The sequence below is a fragment of the Amblyomma americanum genome, chromosome 5, assembly GCF_052857255.1.
Source record: "Amblyomma americanum isolate KBUSLIRL-KWMA chromosome 5, ASM5285725v1, whole genome shotgun sequence".
Lineage (NCBI taxonomy): Eukaryota > Metazoa > Arthropoda > Arachnida > Ixodida > Ixodidae > Amblyomma > Amblyomma americanum.
The window spans coordinates 145027459-145042243 of NC_135501.1; positions in this window are offsets into that span (position 1 = coordinate 145027459).

Below are 14785 nucleotides of genomic sequence, written 5' to 3' on the forward strand. Positions count from 1 at the left end.
AGGTAAACTTTCCAGAAATCACTTTCCTAATGAATATGCGCGCTATGTACACTGGTTTCGTTTTAAACACACCGAACAATAGTCAAATTTTCATCCACAACACAGCGCCTTTATACCGGCATAGTGCGTTGTCACCGAAAGCCCTCAACCTACGACTACAGAGTCTAATTAGTTTTCCAGCTTTGTGACCAATCTAGCTTTGCATGTGTATCAGGTGCGCCGTACCCAGGTTATGATTGAAATATATTTAAAAAATATCGAATAAACATAGCGGTGTACTTTCAAGACTGGGCGGCGTGTACTGAGGGACAGGTAGTCAATTATTGAGTCGGCAAACAGCGCCCCGTTATTATACCTACAGCGAGCACGTAGAAATGGAAAGTGTGCAAAGATTCAATAAAAACAGAGCCTACATACGCTTGGATGACATCACACAAAACACTTCCTATATGACTGTTTTAAACAAACCCTGTACAACACACCGTAAGAACTACCCCCCCCCCCTCCCACACACATGCACGCATATATACTGCGAAAGGCAGCACTCCGGCTGAAACATGGTGTAATGAATTCCTTGTAGAGACCTGCTTGCCTTCTTTTTACACACAAATACGCGCGGGCGAGCGCACGTTCCCCCATCAAACACACAGGCATGCGCGCACGCACGCACGCACGCACGCACGCACGCACGCACGCACACACACACACACACACACACACACACACACACACACACACACACACACACACACACACACACACACACACACACACACACACACACACACACACACACACACACACACACACACACACACACACACACACACACACACACACACACACACACACACACACACACACACACACACACACACACACACACACACACACACACACACACACACACACACACACACACACACACACACACACACACACACACACACACACACACACACACACACACACACACACACACACACACACACACACACACACACACACACACAGAGATTGCAGACGCAGTTACGCCGAACACATCGAGGCGGACTAAGACGTCGTGCTCGCTCGAAAGACAACGATTCCGGCATGACAACTTAAGTCAGCAATCGTTCCGACTCCCAATGATTACCTAAGGCCATAAACCTCACCTTACACTTGGTGGAGCTGTGATCCTACCTAACCACCCTGGATCTCGGTAGCCGTCAGCTTTTGACCAGGATGATGGACCCCAGCACCACAAGCGAGGGCCCCGCGTCCCCAGCCCCTTCTGTTTGCTCGCTTCCTCATCGCTCGCCCTTTCCACATCGTTGTTCGCCCTCGCCGATGCGTCGCTGTCCTATCTTAACACCACTGGAAAACCACTAGATGCAGTTCCGTAGGCAAGAACTGATCTTTCCTCGAAATCTCCAAGCCGAGCCCATTCTCTTACAAATTTTATAGAGGTTTATTTTGACAATGCCGCCACCGACGCACTTGTCAATACTGGACCTGCCGTGTTCGTTCATTTAGACAGAATTAGCACCTTGTGCGCAAACTTGTCTTGCCAGTGTTCGATTATTTCCTTCGCACTGCAGCTGCGCAGCACCACAAGCAGCTCTCTGCTTGTACGTAGCAAGTTACAATTTAAAATGTTCTGTACGTGAAAAAAATTTCTTGTTTCCCTCCTGCTCCTATGACGCTATATTAAGGTGGGACTTCTTATGTCGCCATAAAGCCGTCATTATATGCGTCCGCGAAGAAGTAGAATTTTCTCAGCTCTGCGAGGCCTCAGTGAGCGTTAATCTTGCTAATGAAGTCAAATTCCACGTTCCAATTCCAAATTCTGTCATTCTTCCTATCTCCTGTGCTTCTTTTCGGGAGGATATGTTGAGTGTCGCCACTCTTCTCGCGAGGATGCTTTCAAGTGCTTCTCGCCATTCTAGTGAACGCACCGAACTCGCCATCATCAATGATTTTTTTTGTTTACCCAATTTACCCCACGGTTAATGCGTTGGACACGCCGAGCTCATTCGTGCAGGTCAAAAGCTTTCAGTTCTGACTCGATGCTCCAGGCTGCCGCTGAGCGACAGCGGCCGGCCTCGTCCCTTTACTGCGTCATCGCTTCTGGCAGCTTTCACCACAGCTGTGGGCGGCACCCTTTCCCTTCAGAAACGGGCACAGCGCCTCGCACCGCTCTGCCGATTCCGTGCTTCTTTGGACGTCAAGTAACTCTCTTTGAGTCGCACCTCAACTGTTGCTCACTACATTGACACTGGTACGCACGGGCCACTACACCAACGCCCCTATCGTGTCTCAACCACACAACTTCGCATTATTGGTGAGCCAATTGACGAGACATTGAATAGGGGTGCCATGGAGCCCTCCAGCAACCTCTGGGCTTCAACGGGTGTCTTAGTAAAGAAGAAAGACTCGTATGTTCGATTCTGCGTAGATTATCGCCGCCTGGACTCTATCACACAAAAGGACGCCTCTCCTCTCCCCCGCATATATTACGCTCTTGACTGTCCCCAAATATGCGAATTTTTCGCAACTCTCGATTTGCAGTATGGCTACGGGAAGTTTCCATGGCAGAAGCCGATCTGTCCAAGACGGCTTTCGATGTTCATGCCGTTCGATGTCATGCCGTTCGGCCTGTGTAACGTTCCTGCAACCTTTGCGCGCAAGACGCACACCATTCTCTTTGGTTTTAGGTGGCAAACCTGTCTCTGGTATTTATGACATCATGGCACCTTCTTCCAAATTGGCCACCAGCTTCGTCTATCTTGAGACTGTTGAAATGACTCACCGATGGTGGCCTGCGCTATGTTTGAAAAAGTCTCCTTTCGCCGCCTGCCTGCTCATCATTTCAAGGCATTCTGTGTTGAAAGCTGGCGCACTTCCTGGCCCGGCTAAATTCGGGCCTGTTACTGAGTTCCTCAAACCGACTTCTACGAAGAAACTAACTACGCCGCTTTATTGGCCTTTGTTTGTATCTTCGGCGTTTTGTTCGAAGCTTTGCGACCATCAATGCAATTTGTCGGCGGCGCTGCGAGCCTGCCTGCCTGATCGCCAGCTTGCGATACGGCGTTTACAACGTTACGCACTATTGTCACCTGGCCTCCCCTATTGTGCCATTTAACCCGGCTGCGCCTGGTGAAGTTCACACTCGCCAGTGCCGCCGCGTATCGGAACGATGACTGTTGCTTGGCCGGGCCGAGCTAGTAGTGTTTCGTGAGAGCAACGCCTCTCTCTAGCCTCGATGTGATCGATGTAACTTCATTGCTACAATATATATATATATATATATATATATATATATATATATATATATATATATATATATATATATATATATATGAGCCTATAAAATCTCAGCTATTTAAAGAGTCAAGAAATAAATGGAATTTCAATTGGCAAGAGGAAGCAGCAAATACTTATTTATCAATGAACAATGAGCATTCAAAATTTCTCAAAATCTCGTTTTACTACACAAGCCAAACGTGGTCACTGCACATTTGAATATATAAAAAGATCTAGTATTATAAATTGAGAAAATTGTATTCATAAAAAACAAATATCAGCTTAGCAGGATGTGAAATTAGCAACGAGACTGCAAACATAAGACTAAAATAACTTAAGTCTGAAAAAGGCATAAACAAAAAATTGTCAAACGAAATAAATCGCTCAAAATAATTGAAGAAGTTGCAAAACTTATCAGCCAAGATATTCTTTCAACTGCTTATTTTTAACTTTAACTTTGGATTTCGCCTCAGGACGAAGAATGTAAGCTAAGAAAAAGCAAGGTTCAGGAAACGTCCTAAGACTTCAAGGCTGCCTTATTAAAGTCGGGTTTTTCGATCATTTCCACATCATGCCCTCAACATGGGGTTTTTATAAATGCTATTCATCCTCGTCGTCATAAGTTTTTGCGAAAAGATCCTACATCATTGCATTTCCAGTAGACCCATCGGATGATGTAAGGGCAAAGAACACAAAAATGAGAGCAGTCAAATACCTATCAAATTAAAAACCATGAACATCGGACTCTGGCGCCTAAGTTTCACTCCCTACGAGTCGGGTTTGTGAACATCAATCTGATCATCACTCCCTACGGTTTGAGTTTTGTGTACCTGTTTCCTTATGTTGAAATACAACGCGTACCATGCTCACGCTGTATAGGACATTGGATACTGCTCTCTCTGGGCTTAGCATTTATGGAGGCGGACTCATAGGGCAAATTAATCCATTCAGGCAGAGAAATCAAATAGCTCCTCATAAGTAATGGAACGCAGAACACAGCCTAGAGAATCCCTTGGATAAAGGTTGTGACAGGTTCCAGGTTGCTTAACACCTCCGAGACTGCCATGTTCCGTTGTTAATAGCTTAAAAAAACTACAATGGGCGATATATAATGAACGGATATATATACTTGCTTCCCCCAAGTCAAAAAATTTTTAAGGAAGTTTTTAAATAACGCAGGCTATCATACTTAGGTTTGTCAATTCATTCTACTCAGTCTAAGTCGAATCCAAATCTACGCACATATCGAAATACACAATAAACGTTACGCCATTTTAGGCTGGTAATATAATATATAGAACAATTCTATTCAATAAACCCACTTAGAAACATAAAACTAACATTACAAAATATTTATTGCCATATCAAATTGAACTGGCAAAGAAATGAGATTGTGGAAGTCAATATGAGGCTTCCACAATCCCACACTATAGTTCCCTTCAGTGGCATGTACGGAGACAGGGAATGTTTGAGCTCTGCGTAAAGTAACCAACCATAAAGACTCAACACATTAATTATAATCCTTGGAAAAAGAATGCGACATACTGTGAAATCAGAGCCGTGAAGGTTAACGACGCAAAGGAGTAGAGACCACAGTTATTCAGCAGTTCTATATAACATAAAAACGAGGCAAGATGCCTCAAGGACACATTGCGTGCACCGAAACAGCGGCGTTTACAGCCGGAAGATCGCGTGTGCGAAACCGGAAGGTGCGATACCAACGCAATCGATGACGAAGCGTGTGTATATTGCTTTATACATTCGATCGTCCCTCCCACGGGACTTGAACACACCCCTTATTTGTTTTCGCAATAGGTTCGGTGTTTTTACTGCTTTCTTCCCATTGTCGCGGCATTAGTGCGGAGAAAGTAGTGTGGAAAAAACGTGACCTGTGTCTGGAGGAGGCAAGCCAATACCGTGTTTACAACCTAGGGGTTGTTCGAATACGCCATTCGGGCTACTGCTTCGGCTCCTACTGATAGGCTGCCCGGTTCTCTAATCGTGCCGTTTGAGAATTATGTTCTCGGTAGAACTATCAAGGCTGTATAGTTAAATTAAATTTGTTAAGTTAAAGTTGAAGGAAGCAACTGTAGCGTCCGCCTTACGCAGGCTGAATTGCACGAGAACTTTCTGCGATTTGGAAAAACATCCGGCTCATTGAGCGTCAACGCGAAGTGATGGGTACGTCTGGAATATTAACCCGTTGTTTGAAACATTCTCAACCTGTATCACCTTAGTAAGTACAACGCATGCTTTTAATATTTCATCATTTTATTCTTAACAGTACTAGCCAGCTGTTAATGAATGAATCCGCTCACTTATTCACTACGAAAGAGAAAACTGTCGACACGACACTTTGAAACGAACACTCTGTTGCAGCTTTTACTCGATTCGTTCGTTTTTAGGAAGCTTCTACTGTGACACCAGCAGCCTGAACGTGCAGCTCAACAAAAAAAGAAACTGTACTTGTTTCCAAAGACGGGACGACAGATAATATCGGCATTGATGCCACGAACGTGATGTAGGCATAAGATAAATAAGTGCAGTAAGGTGCAATGTTTAAAACTTGTACCAGCTAAACGTTTAGTTACGATGATTACCGCTACTTAGAAAATATTATTGTCCCGACCTTTGTAGCTAGAGCGATTTTTCAGCTGACTCCAAGTGCCTGAACCCTCCATCAGAGGACGATTTCAATTATACCTGTCTGAGGGTGTCGGTGTCGAAGGGAACTTCAACAAAATATACGAACAAATTATCTCATTCTCAAAATATATGGCAAGACGAGATTATTGTGTTAACTGTGTACATAACAAAGTACAATTCTTTTTACAAAAAGAAAAGGGTTCTGGCCACATTTGGAGATTTTTCGTGCACTATGAGGCATCCAACAAACTGAGTCAGCTTGTACGGCTAAAAAAAATTCTTGAGCAATATTTTGTTCCAGGCAAGCTGCTGGCAACATTATAGACCTAGTGGTAACATCACTAGGAAAGTGTAGAAATGGAAACGGATGAATATTTGAACCAATTCGCCTCGCTTTAACAACTGCTGTTTCAAAATTTTATGAAAACTACGTTTTCAGTATTTATTCAATACCCCTTTATCGCTCCCACTCATAGCAATAGTTCAGTTTTCAGGCGTTACTCTTACCTTAGCGTGCCGGTCAAGTGCATGGCAACCTTCATAAAGCTTTTCGAACATCAGCGATTCCGTTGTGGTAAATTCACGACAAAACAAAGCTTTCACTGTTTTGTAATCAAACCAGTCCATCACTTCAAGCACATTCGTGTCTTTAAGTTTGCTTACAAACAATAGGATTCTCCAGTTGAAATCTTTTGCGTCATTTTCCTGGAAATGTGGACTGCGAGTATATATTTGCTTCAGAGGTTGGTGCCAATTCGGGCTTTCAACTATCTTGATCCCCAGTTTCTGAAACATGTATCGCAAGATGTTCATGTTTTTATATTAAGATAAAATTAGCAAACCTATATAGAATGCCGGACAAGCCATGTAAGCAACCACGGGTGGGGCCAACAAGTAGTACGCTAAACTTAGCTTTGATGGCATCAAAGATATTCCTCAGCACAGTTTTTCAAATTACATTTCATCAAAACAGATACTTAATGCATGAGTTTATAAAAAAGCAGAAAAGTAGAGAGCAATTAGTGTTGCACCAAGAGGACCAAGCCCAGGAACCAGGATGAGAGATACTATAGAAAAAGTTCCAGTTTCCACTGCTTCGTAAATGACTCAATAAAAATAAATTACATCCCAACTTTTTAATTCAAACACAATTGCACTGGCTACACACAAACGCACATTACAGGAGCAACCAGCACTTTTAGCTTCAAATGACCGACTGAGCCCCACACCAAATGAAGTATTTAGAGGATTACTGAAACTCGAACTTGTGGCTGCAAATAATGAAGAATAGAAGCCTGAAATTGTATAAACGTTTCTGGGGCCATAATTTACTCCCGCCTTTAGTTTACTTATTTTCATGGTGTCGGCATCAGTTGCCAACTTGTACATCCATACAGGTGTCTTTACATTGGCTTCCTTTTTTTATAAAGACTTTTTTTTCAATTAGGGTTGAGACTTTGATATTCTGCGTGCATTTCACCTCATCACTGCTAGTTTAAATGTTATTGGCTGTGTAAATTGTGTGTTGCGATAATGTTTGCAGTAGTGATCTGGTATTAAGAAATGAAGCAAATGTAATTAATATTCTAGTCTTCTAAGAAATAAGTTATATACTCAGTTAAGCATTCTTGTGTGCTGAAGGTGCTATATAGTAGTTGGCGCTCTGCTGTGTTGTTACTAGACCTTATTCAATTGAAGGTCTCTGTAAGTCGATGTGATGCATCCCAAAGGTGAGGCTGTAATCATGTACAAAATAAAAACTGAATCTCAGAAGAAAATTTGTGCTAGAACCGATAAAACACGTACCAAATTCGATGCCGGTGATTACACCGCGAAGCAAACTATAACTCAGGGTGATGCAAAATGAACAAGTTGATCACGTAACACCCATTTCCGATACGCAACCACGAGAACTAAAGTGACTAATCTCGACCTGAAATGAGTTCACAGCTTTCGCATCAAAATACGAAATATAGAATGCCGAAAATGAGCATGCAGGTGTAGAATATTACAGTCTAGGGGTTTAGTGAAATTGTGCGCTCATAGAAACTGAAAGCGTTTACACGTGGCCAACAGGAACAAAGAAAGAAATCAGTCTTCCTAGGAGTTACGAATGCAGTGCCTTGAAGCTGCGAGCAAATGAAGTGAAAAAGTAGACCGTGATGACGAGCACTTAATGATTGTCTCTGCAAATAATCCATGCACTTTCATCTCTCATGCAAATAGCTCTGGCGCTAAGTAATACCTGTCGACGTGAAAAGGTGATCACACTCTGTCTGAGAGTTCCATCACGCTGTCACCACGACCACGCTTAATCACTTTCATTCTTGCATAATCTCCCTGAGGAGGGCTTTAAGATTCGACGGGTTGAAGTATATGCGAGCGTGATATTGCAGGTCCACGTGCTCTTGTGCTAAATCGAATTGCGATGAGCAAAAAAAGGTGACACTGCGCATAAAATAAGCACGATGAAGCTTAATCTCAAGATGTGTTGAGGGATCAAGGTACCAGTATTAATGTGATATCATTAAAAGCTTAATCTCTGAAAGAAATGCGTAGCTTCGTCGGTCATCGAATACGCCCATTGGATGGCAGAAAGTGACGTTAGCCGAGCGATTTAATTCTCATCGGCTCGAGGGAAGTGACGCGACAAGAAAGGAAGTGACATCACTTTTTGTAAAAGCATCAAGAGCTTTGAATAGAATCAAATTACCGACAGATAAGGAAATAAGGCATCCCTGCGAGTTTTTATAACAGTAAAGGCGCGATTAGTATACCAAGATAAAATGCAATCAAGAGTAGCATATTCTGCGGGATTGGCAGTTGCCTTTCATCATATGAGTAGGAATGAGACGCAGAATGTTATTATTTGCTGCGAAAACAGCTATCTAACTAAAATTAAAGAGTCCCCCCTTCAAGCATTCCAGAACTGATTGTTCCCAGACAATTGACGTTGTAATCTTCTACCCCGTTATGATTGTGCACCGGTGAATCATTTTATCTGAAAATGTTTGCTGTCTGCTCTTGGAGCTCAGATGGATTTACTTGTCCCCGCATTCCCCTTCTTCGGATGTGTGAGCGAAAAAACGCGTGAATCTAAATTCTGCGAAAGCAAATGGGAACTTTGTACTAAACGACGTTGGCCACGCCCGATCACGCCTGGCGTGACAACGGACCGGGAACGAAGAAACAGGCATCAGAAAATAGTGTCCTCTTTGGAATGTTTTACTATTTAAATCAATCTAATTGACTCTAGCGCTTGTTGCACTAAGTGTTCGTTTACAGCGCAACTAATGGTGGTGCCAACGACAGTAAAGAACTTTCGTACTTGCTAAGGAAATGTGCTCGCATTCAACACTCTGAACAGCAACCGTTTTTCTTTCGTTGCTATGTACAACTCTTGTCGCCTTTAGAACAAGCACCTGTTATGAAAAGTGCAAGCTATACAACACATGCATGTTTCTTCCCCCTGAAAACGGGAAGTGGCCCGCAAATTTTTGTTAGAGGGTAGATGCACGCAGGAGTGGCCGGACGCGTCTGAGAAGACATTTAACCAGGTTTGTCATGATTACAAGCACGGCTCAGGCTTAACTGGGCGTTAGTCTCAAGGGAGAACCGCTCTTTTGGCAATAAATCACACCTGTTACCAGAAAACCACTTGAAAACAAACTAGTTCAACCTCGTTAAAAGGAAGTTGAAGGACCCTGTCATTCTTCGTTACAACCGTTGCCTCGTTATAGTGGTACCGGAAAGTAATTGCAAGTACGGTGTGACAGCCGTTTTACTTGCTACTGCATATTTTGGGGGTAGCAGAGGCGGCGTTCAGTGGGCCACCGTTACGGGTTGCGGGAGCTTTCAACACGCACATCGACATTCGACCACGCGGCCGAATATACGAATTGCACCAATCCAGTACGTCAGCCCTGCCAATCTGCGCTCCTTTCTTGCCCAGGCCGCTTGAGCTTTGCGCTTAGAAAGCGGGTCTGACAGGAATGATGTTAAGGAAACAGAGCGGCCCATTCAGAGTATTCAGCTACCCTTTCTTCATGCTGAAGCAGATAGGGGCCCCTGTAAAGGAAAACAAGCAACGGCAACTTCATTGTGGGTGCTCGTTCTGGTTAGCTTCGCTGCAGAGCTGATATGCACGTGGGTCACTACTCTTCACCGCATGACACACATGTATTATGAAGAATGCATACTTAGTCAATGAAAATTGTTTTGGGCTTTTGGCTTCCTCGGCTTATAGCGCTGTAAAGCCAGTGAGACTTCGATACCGTCCAGCGCACCAAGCGCACTGCCAAAGTGTTAGAATACGGAAACTGCAAAACGGAGCTCGAGAATAAAAGAGCGCTTGCAGTGCGCCGTAGAGAGCAGAGAGGTTAGAATAAAAGGGAATCTACAATGACATTTGTAACCCTGTCGATGCACATCCCGACGCAGCGGACCATACCAACTGCTAGCGTTGGTACGTTCAGCAGGCCCCGTAGGAAATTGGAATTCTGGAACCGAAGAAAACAGTAAGCGCCTCACTTTTCGACGGACACCTGAACCGCGCCAGAAAAAAAGGGACGAAGGAGAGAGAGAACGATCGAAGAGAAAAAGAAACGCAGGGCCGAGTGCCCGATTTGTCGGCGAATCACGAAGCGACAGCCTCAAACCACGCGGCGAAGCTAATTGTACAGACAATGCTCGATTGTAGGTCCCGCTAGAGCTAGAATCAGCTTTTCGTTTGGATTATACGTTGCTCGACAAAGCATGTTATGCGCAGAGATCTTAGCTCGTCAAGTGAAAGCGCTGTGCTCAGTTCAAATGGTTACGGTCAACAGACTAGCTTGTACCTAGGGTTCATTAGACATTCACTGTATTTTTTGTAGGAAAATTTTGCTGGTAGAAACGAGATATAATATACATCGGCCCCTATAAGAGCTTAGAAAGGGAATGGCTCGTTCTTCGTTACATTTGTTATTTTGTTTTAACTTCTTGGTTACAGAGAGCCTTAACGTGTAGTGAAATGCAGCGAGAAAGAAAAGTGAGTAAGATTAAAGCTGCTATCCCCCCCCCCCCCCCCCCTGAAAACGCACGAATGTATTCCTGCTTGGATGAACAGCCAGGAGCGATTGCGGGGGAAATTAAAGAAATGATAATAAAATTATAAAAATGATAAATAGAATGACAACATAGCACAGTGAGGTTTGAAGTAGAAATTAATTTTCGTCCATAAGAATTTTCTAACGCGTTTCAGAAGAACTACGGTGCTCTGAAATATGAAGCATTGGTAATAATGAGGGTAACACCAATATCCGGGCACAGACGTGCTGCCTTCTGCTTTGAAGAGTCAACAACGAGGCACTTCTCTAAATGAGCGGGTACTCAGCAAAAACACAGAAAAAACCAAAAAGTGAAGATCAACTTAATCCCCACACAGCAACAGAAGAAGCACGAAGAAGATTGTATGTAGAAGCTGAGGCCTTGCTGGAAATAAGAAAAAGGATTGGAAAATAAAAGTGTTCTGACCTGTGCCACTTTGTATGCTGGCCTTGTAAGCTGACGCTGTAAGGAAAAAGGTAACAAATTATGAAAAGGCAGAAATAAATCGATCAGCTGCTCATGTTCTTCAACTTTGTGCCCATTCAGGCCGCCGCTACTTTTTGTTTGATGTTCAGCTATCCCGTTAGGGACCCTTAATGATATCAAAGGGCGAGGACGAAAAATGAGATAAAGGGAACACTTAGAGGTGATTTTTGTTTGAGAGTTGCTAGCGGTACGCGATGTCAAAGAAGAAGTTTGGCGCAGAGTACGATTAGGGGGCGCAAGATGCTGACGCGAATCGACGTGGTTAAGTGCATTACCTCGCTTGCTGTGATCAGATTTACCAGAAGTGGAAATGCAGGCGGTGGCAGGAGAGTTGCGGCCAAAAGCAAGCGCCGCATTCTCGGTTATGCAGCCCTAGGGAACCACATACACGAGCATGGGAAAAATGTTAGAAAAGTAAAAATGCACGGAAAAGAAAAAAGAAAAGCATACGGACGTTTCTGTAGTGCCGCATCGTTTAACTTCGTCCTTGTTTTATCACATACGCTGAAAAAGTGAGGAGTAATGAAGTTAACAGAACGCGCGTGGAGGAAAAATGTTACGTTAGAGTAGAGGAGCCTTCATTTCTTTTGGGTAGGCAATCCACAAGGATTGGGTAGGTAATCCACAAGGATTAATTTCAGAGGAACAACTGTTGACACGGGAAGATTAAACACCACAGGACGTCTTCTTCACGGGTGCTTCATACAAACTGGTGTACAATGCCCAGTACTTCATGGAAGGTCGCCAACAGAGAAAAAAAAAGTTTGAGGTCACTGCGGTAACCCGCATTGATGGAAAGCGAAAGCATTGACTCCTCATTGTTTCTCGTTGCCCTTATTTGCCCCTCTTTGCCCCTCTTTGCTTGTCTTGTTCCTTCTCACATTTACTCGATTAAGCATTCATGTAAGTTCATCTAATTTCACAATTACTACAATTAATTGCCTTAGTTATTCAAGTTCCATCAATTGCCCATTTTAAGTATTGAAATTTGGCGCCATGCTTCGTTTTAAATTTGTCTCCACGCGTTGGCTCCGCCCACACTTCCGGTTTTTCAAATTTGGCGCCACACGTTGCCCTGGCTGCGCCAACTTTTTGGAGATTTTTTTGGCTCTAATTATTTAACTAATCAACCTATTGACATAATAATTTTTTCGACACCAACATCCCATCATCGTCTTTCGATTACAAGTATTCCTTTGGCGCTATCTCTTTTAAGTTCGTCACAACTGCCGCGGACGCGTTTTGCAGACACGACCTTGTCGACAAAGCCTAGTAATGCTTTCGCATTAAAATACGATATTAAACGTATAAGAAATCGCCACGAGACATTATTAGGTGTCAGAGATATTGCTAAAATAATTATAAACATATTACTATTAAGGAACTATATAAAATGCCGATTAAAATTGATAAATACACTTAAAAGTAAATGTCATAAGGATATGAATGTTACACACAACACAGGATGACCAATTAATTTAGTTTGGTCAATGAAAGGTGGTGCGGCAGCGTTTTGCAAGAGGCTCCATGTTGAATTCTTCCTTCTACCTTCCTACACAGCCTAATTCCCCCATCACATGGAACTGAGCATCCCTTTCAAAACAATTAATTCATTCATATTGCGCTTCTAAACTTGGTTGGCGCATGTTTTATTGTTGCGTATGCGCTTGTATTTCTTTGCTGATACAGAATCATACCCTGGGCGTGATAAGCTACTTGGCCAGCGCTCATAAGGACCAAAATTTTCATTTTCACAAAGTTGTTTTAAGAGTGGACAATGGGGGTGCGTCTCATTCCATCGGTCATAACAGGTTACTCTTAATGGCAGTGAACAGCTCACACATTGGTCCTTGCACTTAGCTGTGGCTGCTGTGAATAATTACAAAATGTCGATAGGGTGTCGATAATGGGCGATTAAAAATTGTGTGGTAAGCAAACCGTGGCACTTATTCTTGAAATGCTAAACACACAAGAACCCTGAATACTTCTCCGACAAATTAACATAAAAGTTTACATTCACTGCCCTGTTTACAATCCATCCCTATTGTGCGTGCTCTTAGACCACATCTAAGTAGTGCACATCATTTCAAACACAGGGACTTTGAGCGGAGGCCTGTTTTCTTTCTATTCGAGAGAAAGAGCGAATAAACGAAAAAAACGCGGTTCGACACTTTGAGCCAAGCGCAGAAGCTGGTAGGGGCATCTGCACACAATAAGCCTCGATGGGACTCCACCAGAGCAAGGCCGAAAGTAAGATGAAAGGGAAGAACTAGGTTATAAGGATGAAACGCTCCTTTCTAGGCTTCTGCCTTAGTGAAAAAAGGTAGAAAATTTTATTTTAGACAAGTCCAAAAAAATGCTTTTTCTGGAACCATAACACAAGGGTGGGCTTAGAGCGCACTCAGGAAAGACGCACCAGAAGGGCGAAGTAACGACAAAAAGTTGACGAAGCAGTTCTTCCGCTTCTGTTCGCTGAAATGAGCATAGTTATTCGATTTCTATTTTCGTGTTTGTTAGATGTTTTTTTCGGGAGACACAAAAAGGGGAGAAGTTGGAGACGGAAGACGCGTCCACGGGCATTTCGGACTCAATGTTATGATGAAATTCTATTAAGTCTTCCCCCTCCCGCCATTCTTGTTCTTGTCTACATTTAAGATAACTTTGTAGATGTAATTTTGGCTTGACATCTTTTTTTTTTGTTTTCAGAAGGTTCCAACAATTGGACGACATTCGAAAGCCGAGCGCAGCAGTCAGGGGTTAGGGTGGGTGTGAAAATTAGAAAAGTGCTGCTCACGAAAAAATATTAGTCCCTAGAATGAACTCCGCGTCGAGCCTAGAGTTCTTTCCTTAACGAAAATATAAGGTGCAGTAAGCAGAGAGCACCAATAAGAGAGAAAATTCCACGCACGACGTTATGATAATAAACAAAACATGAATAAGCTTGAACAGGTGAGACGTGTGAAGTGGCTGTGTTCCCATATTAACAATTTAATATTAGATTACAGTAAGGCAATAAGTGGTTAAAGTCAGAGAAGGCATTTTTCTGGCGAAATAGATGGGCTAAAGGAAGCGCCGATATTGGTAAGAATAACGCCTTAGGTGTGTAACACTTAGGGGCCCTCTTTCCTCAATTTCTGCATTTTGCGGCGCCATCTATTATGAGCCATCAAAACCGACACGCCCAATTACTTCTTCAGAGTGAAATAAGCTTGTTGCATAAGTTGTGTTACTGCTTGCTAGATGATGTATGCGCACGTAGCCCACTTGTCACCATTCATAT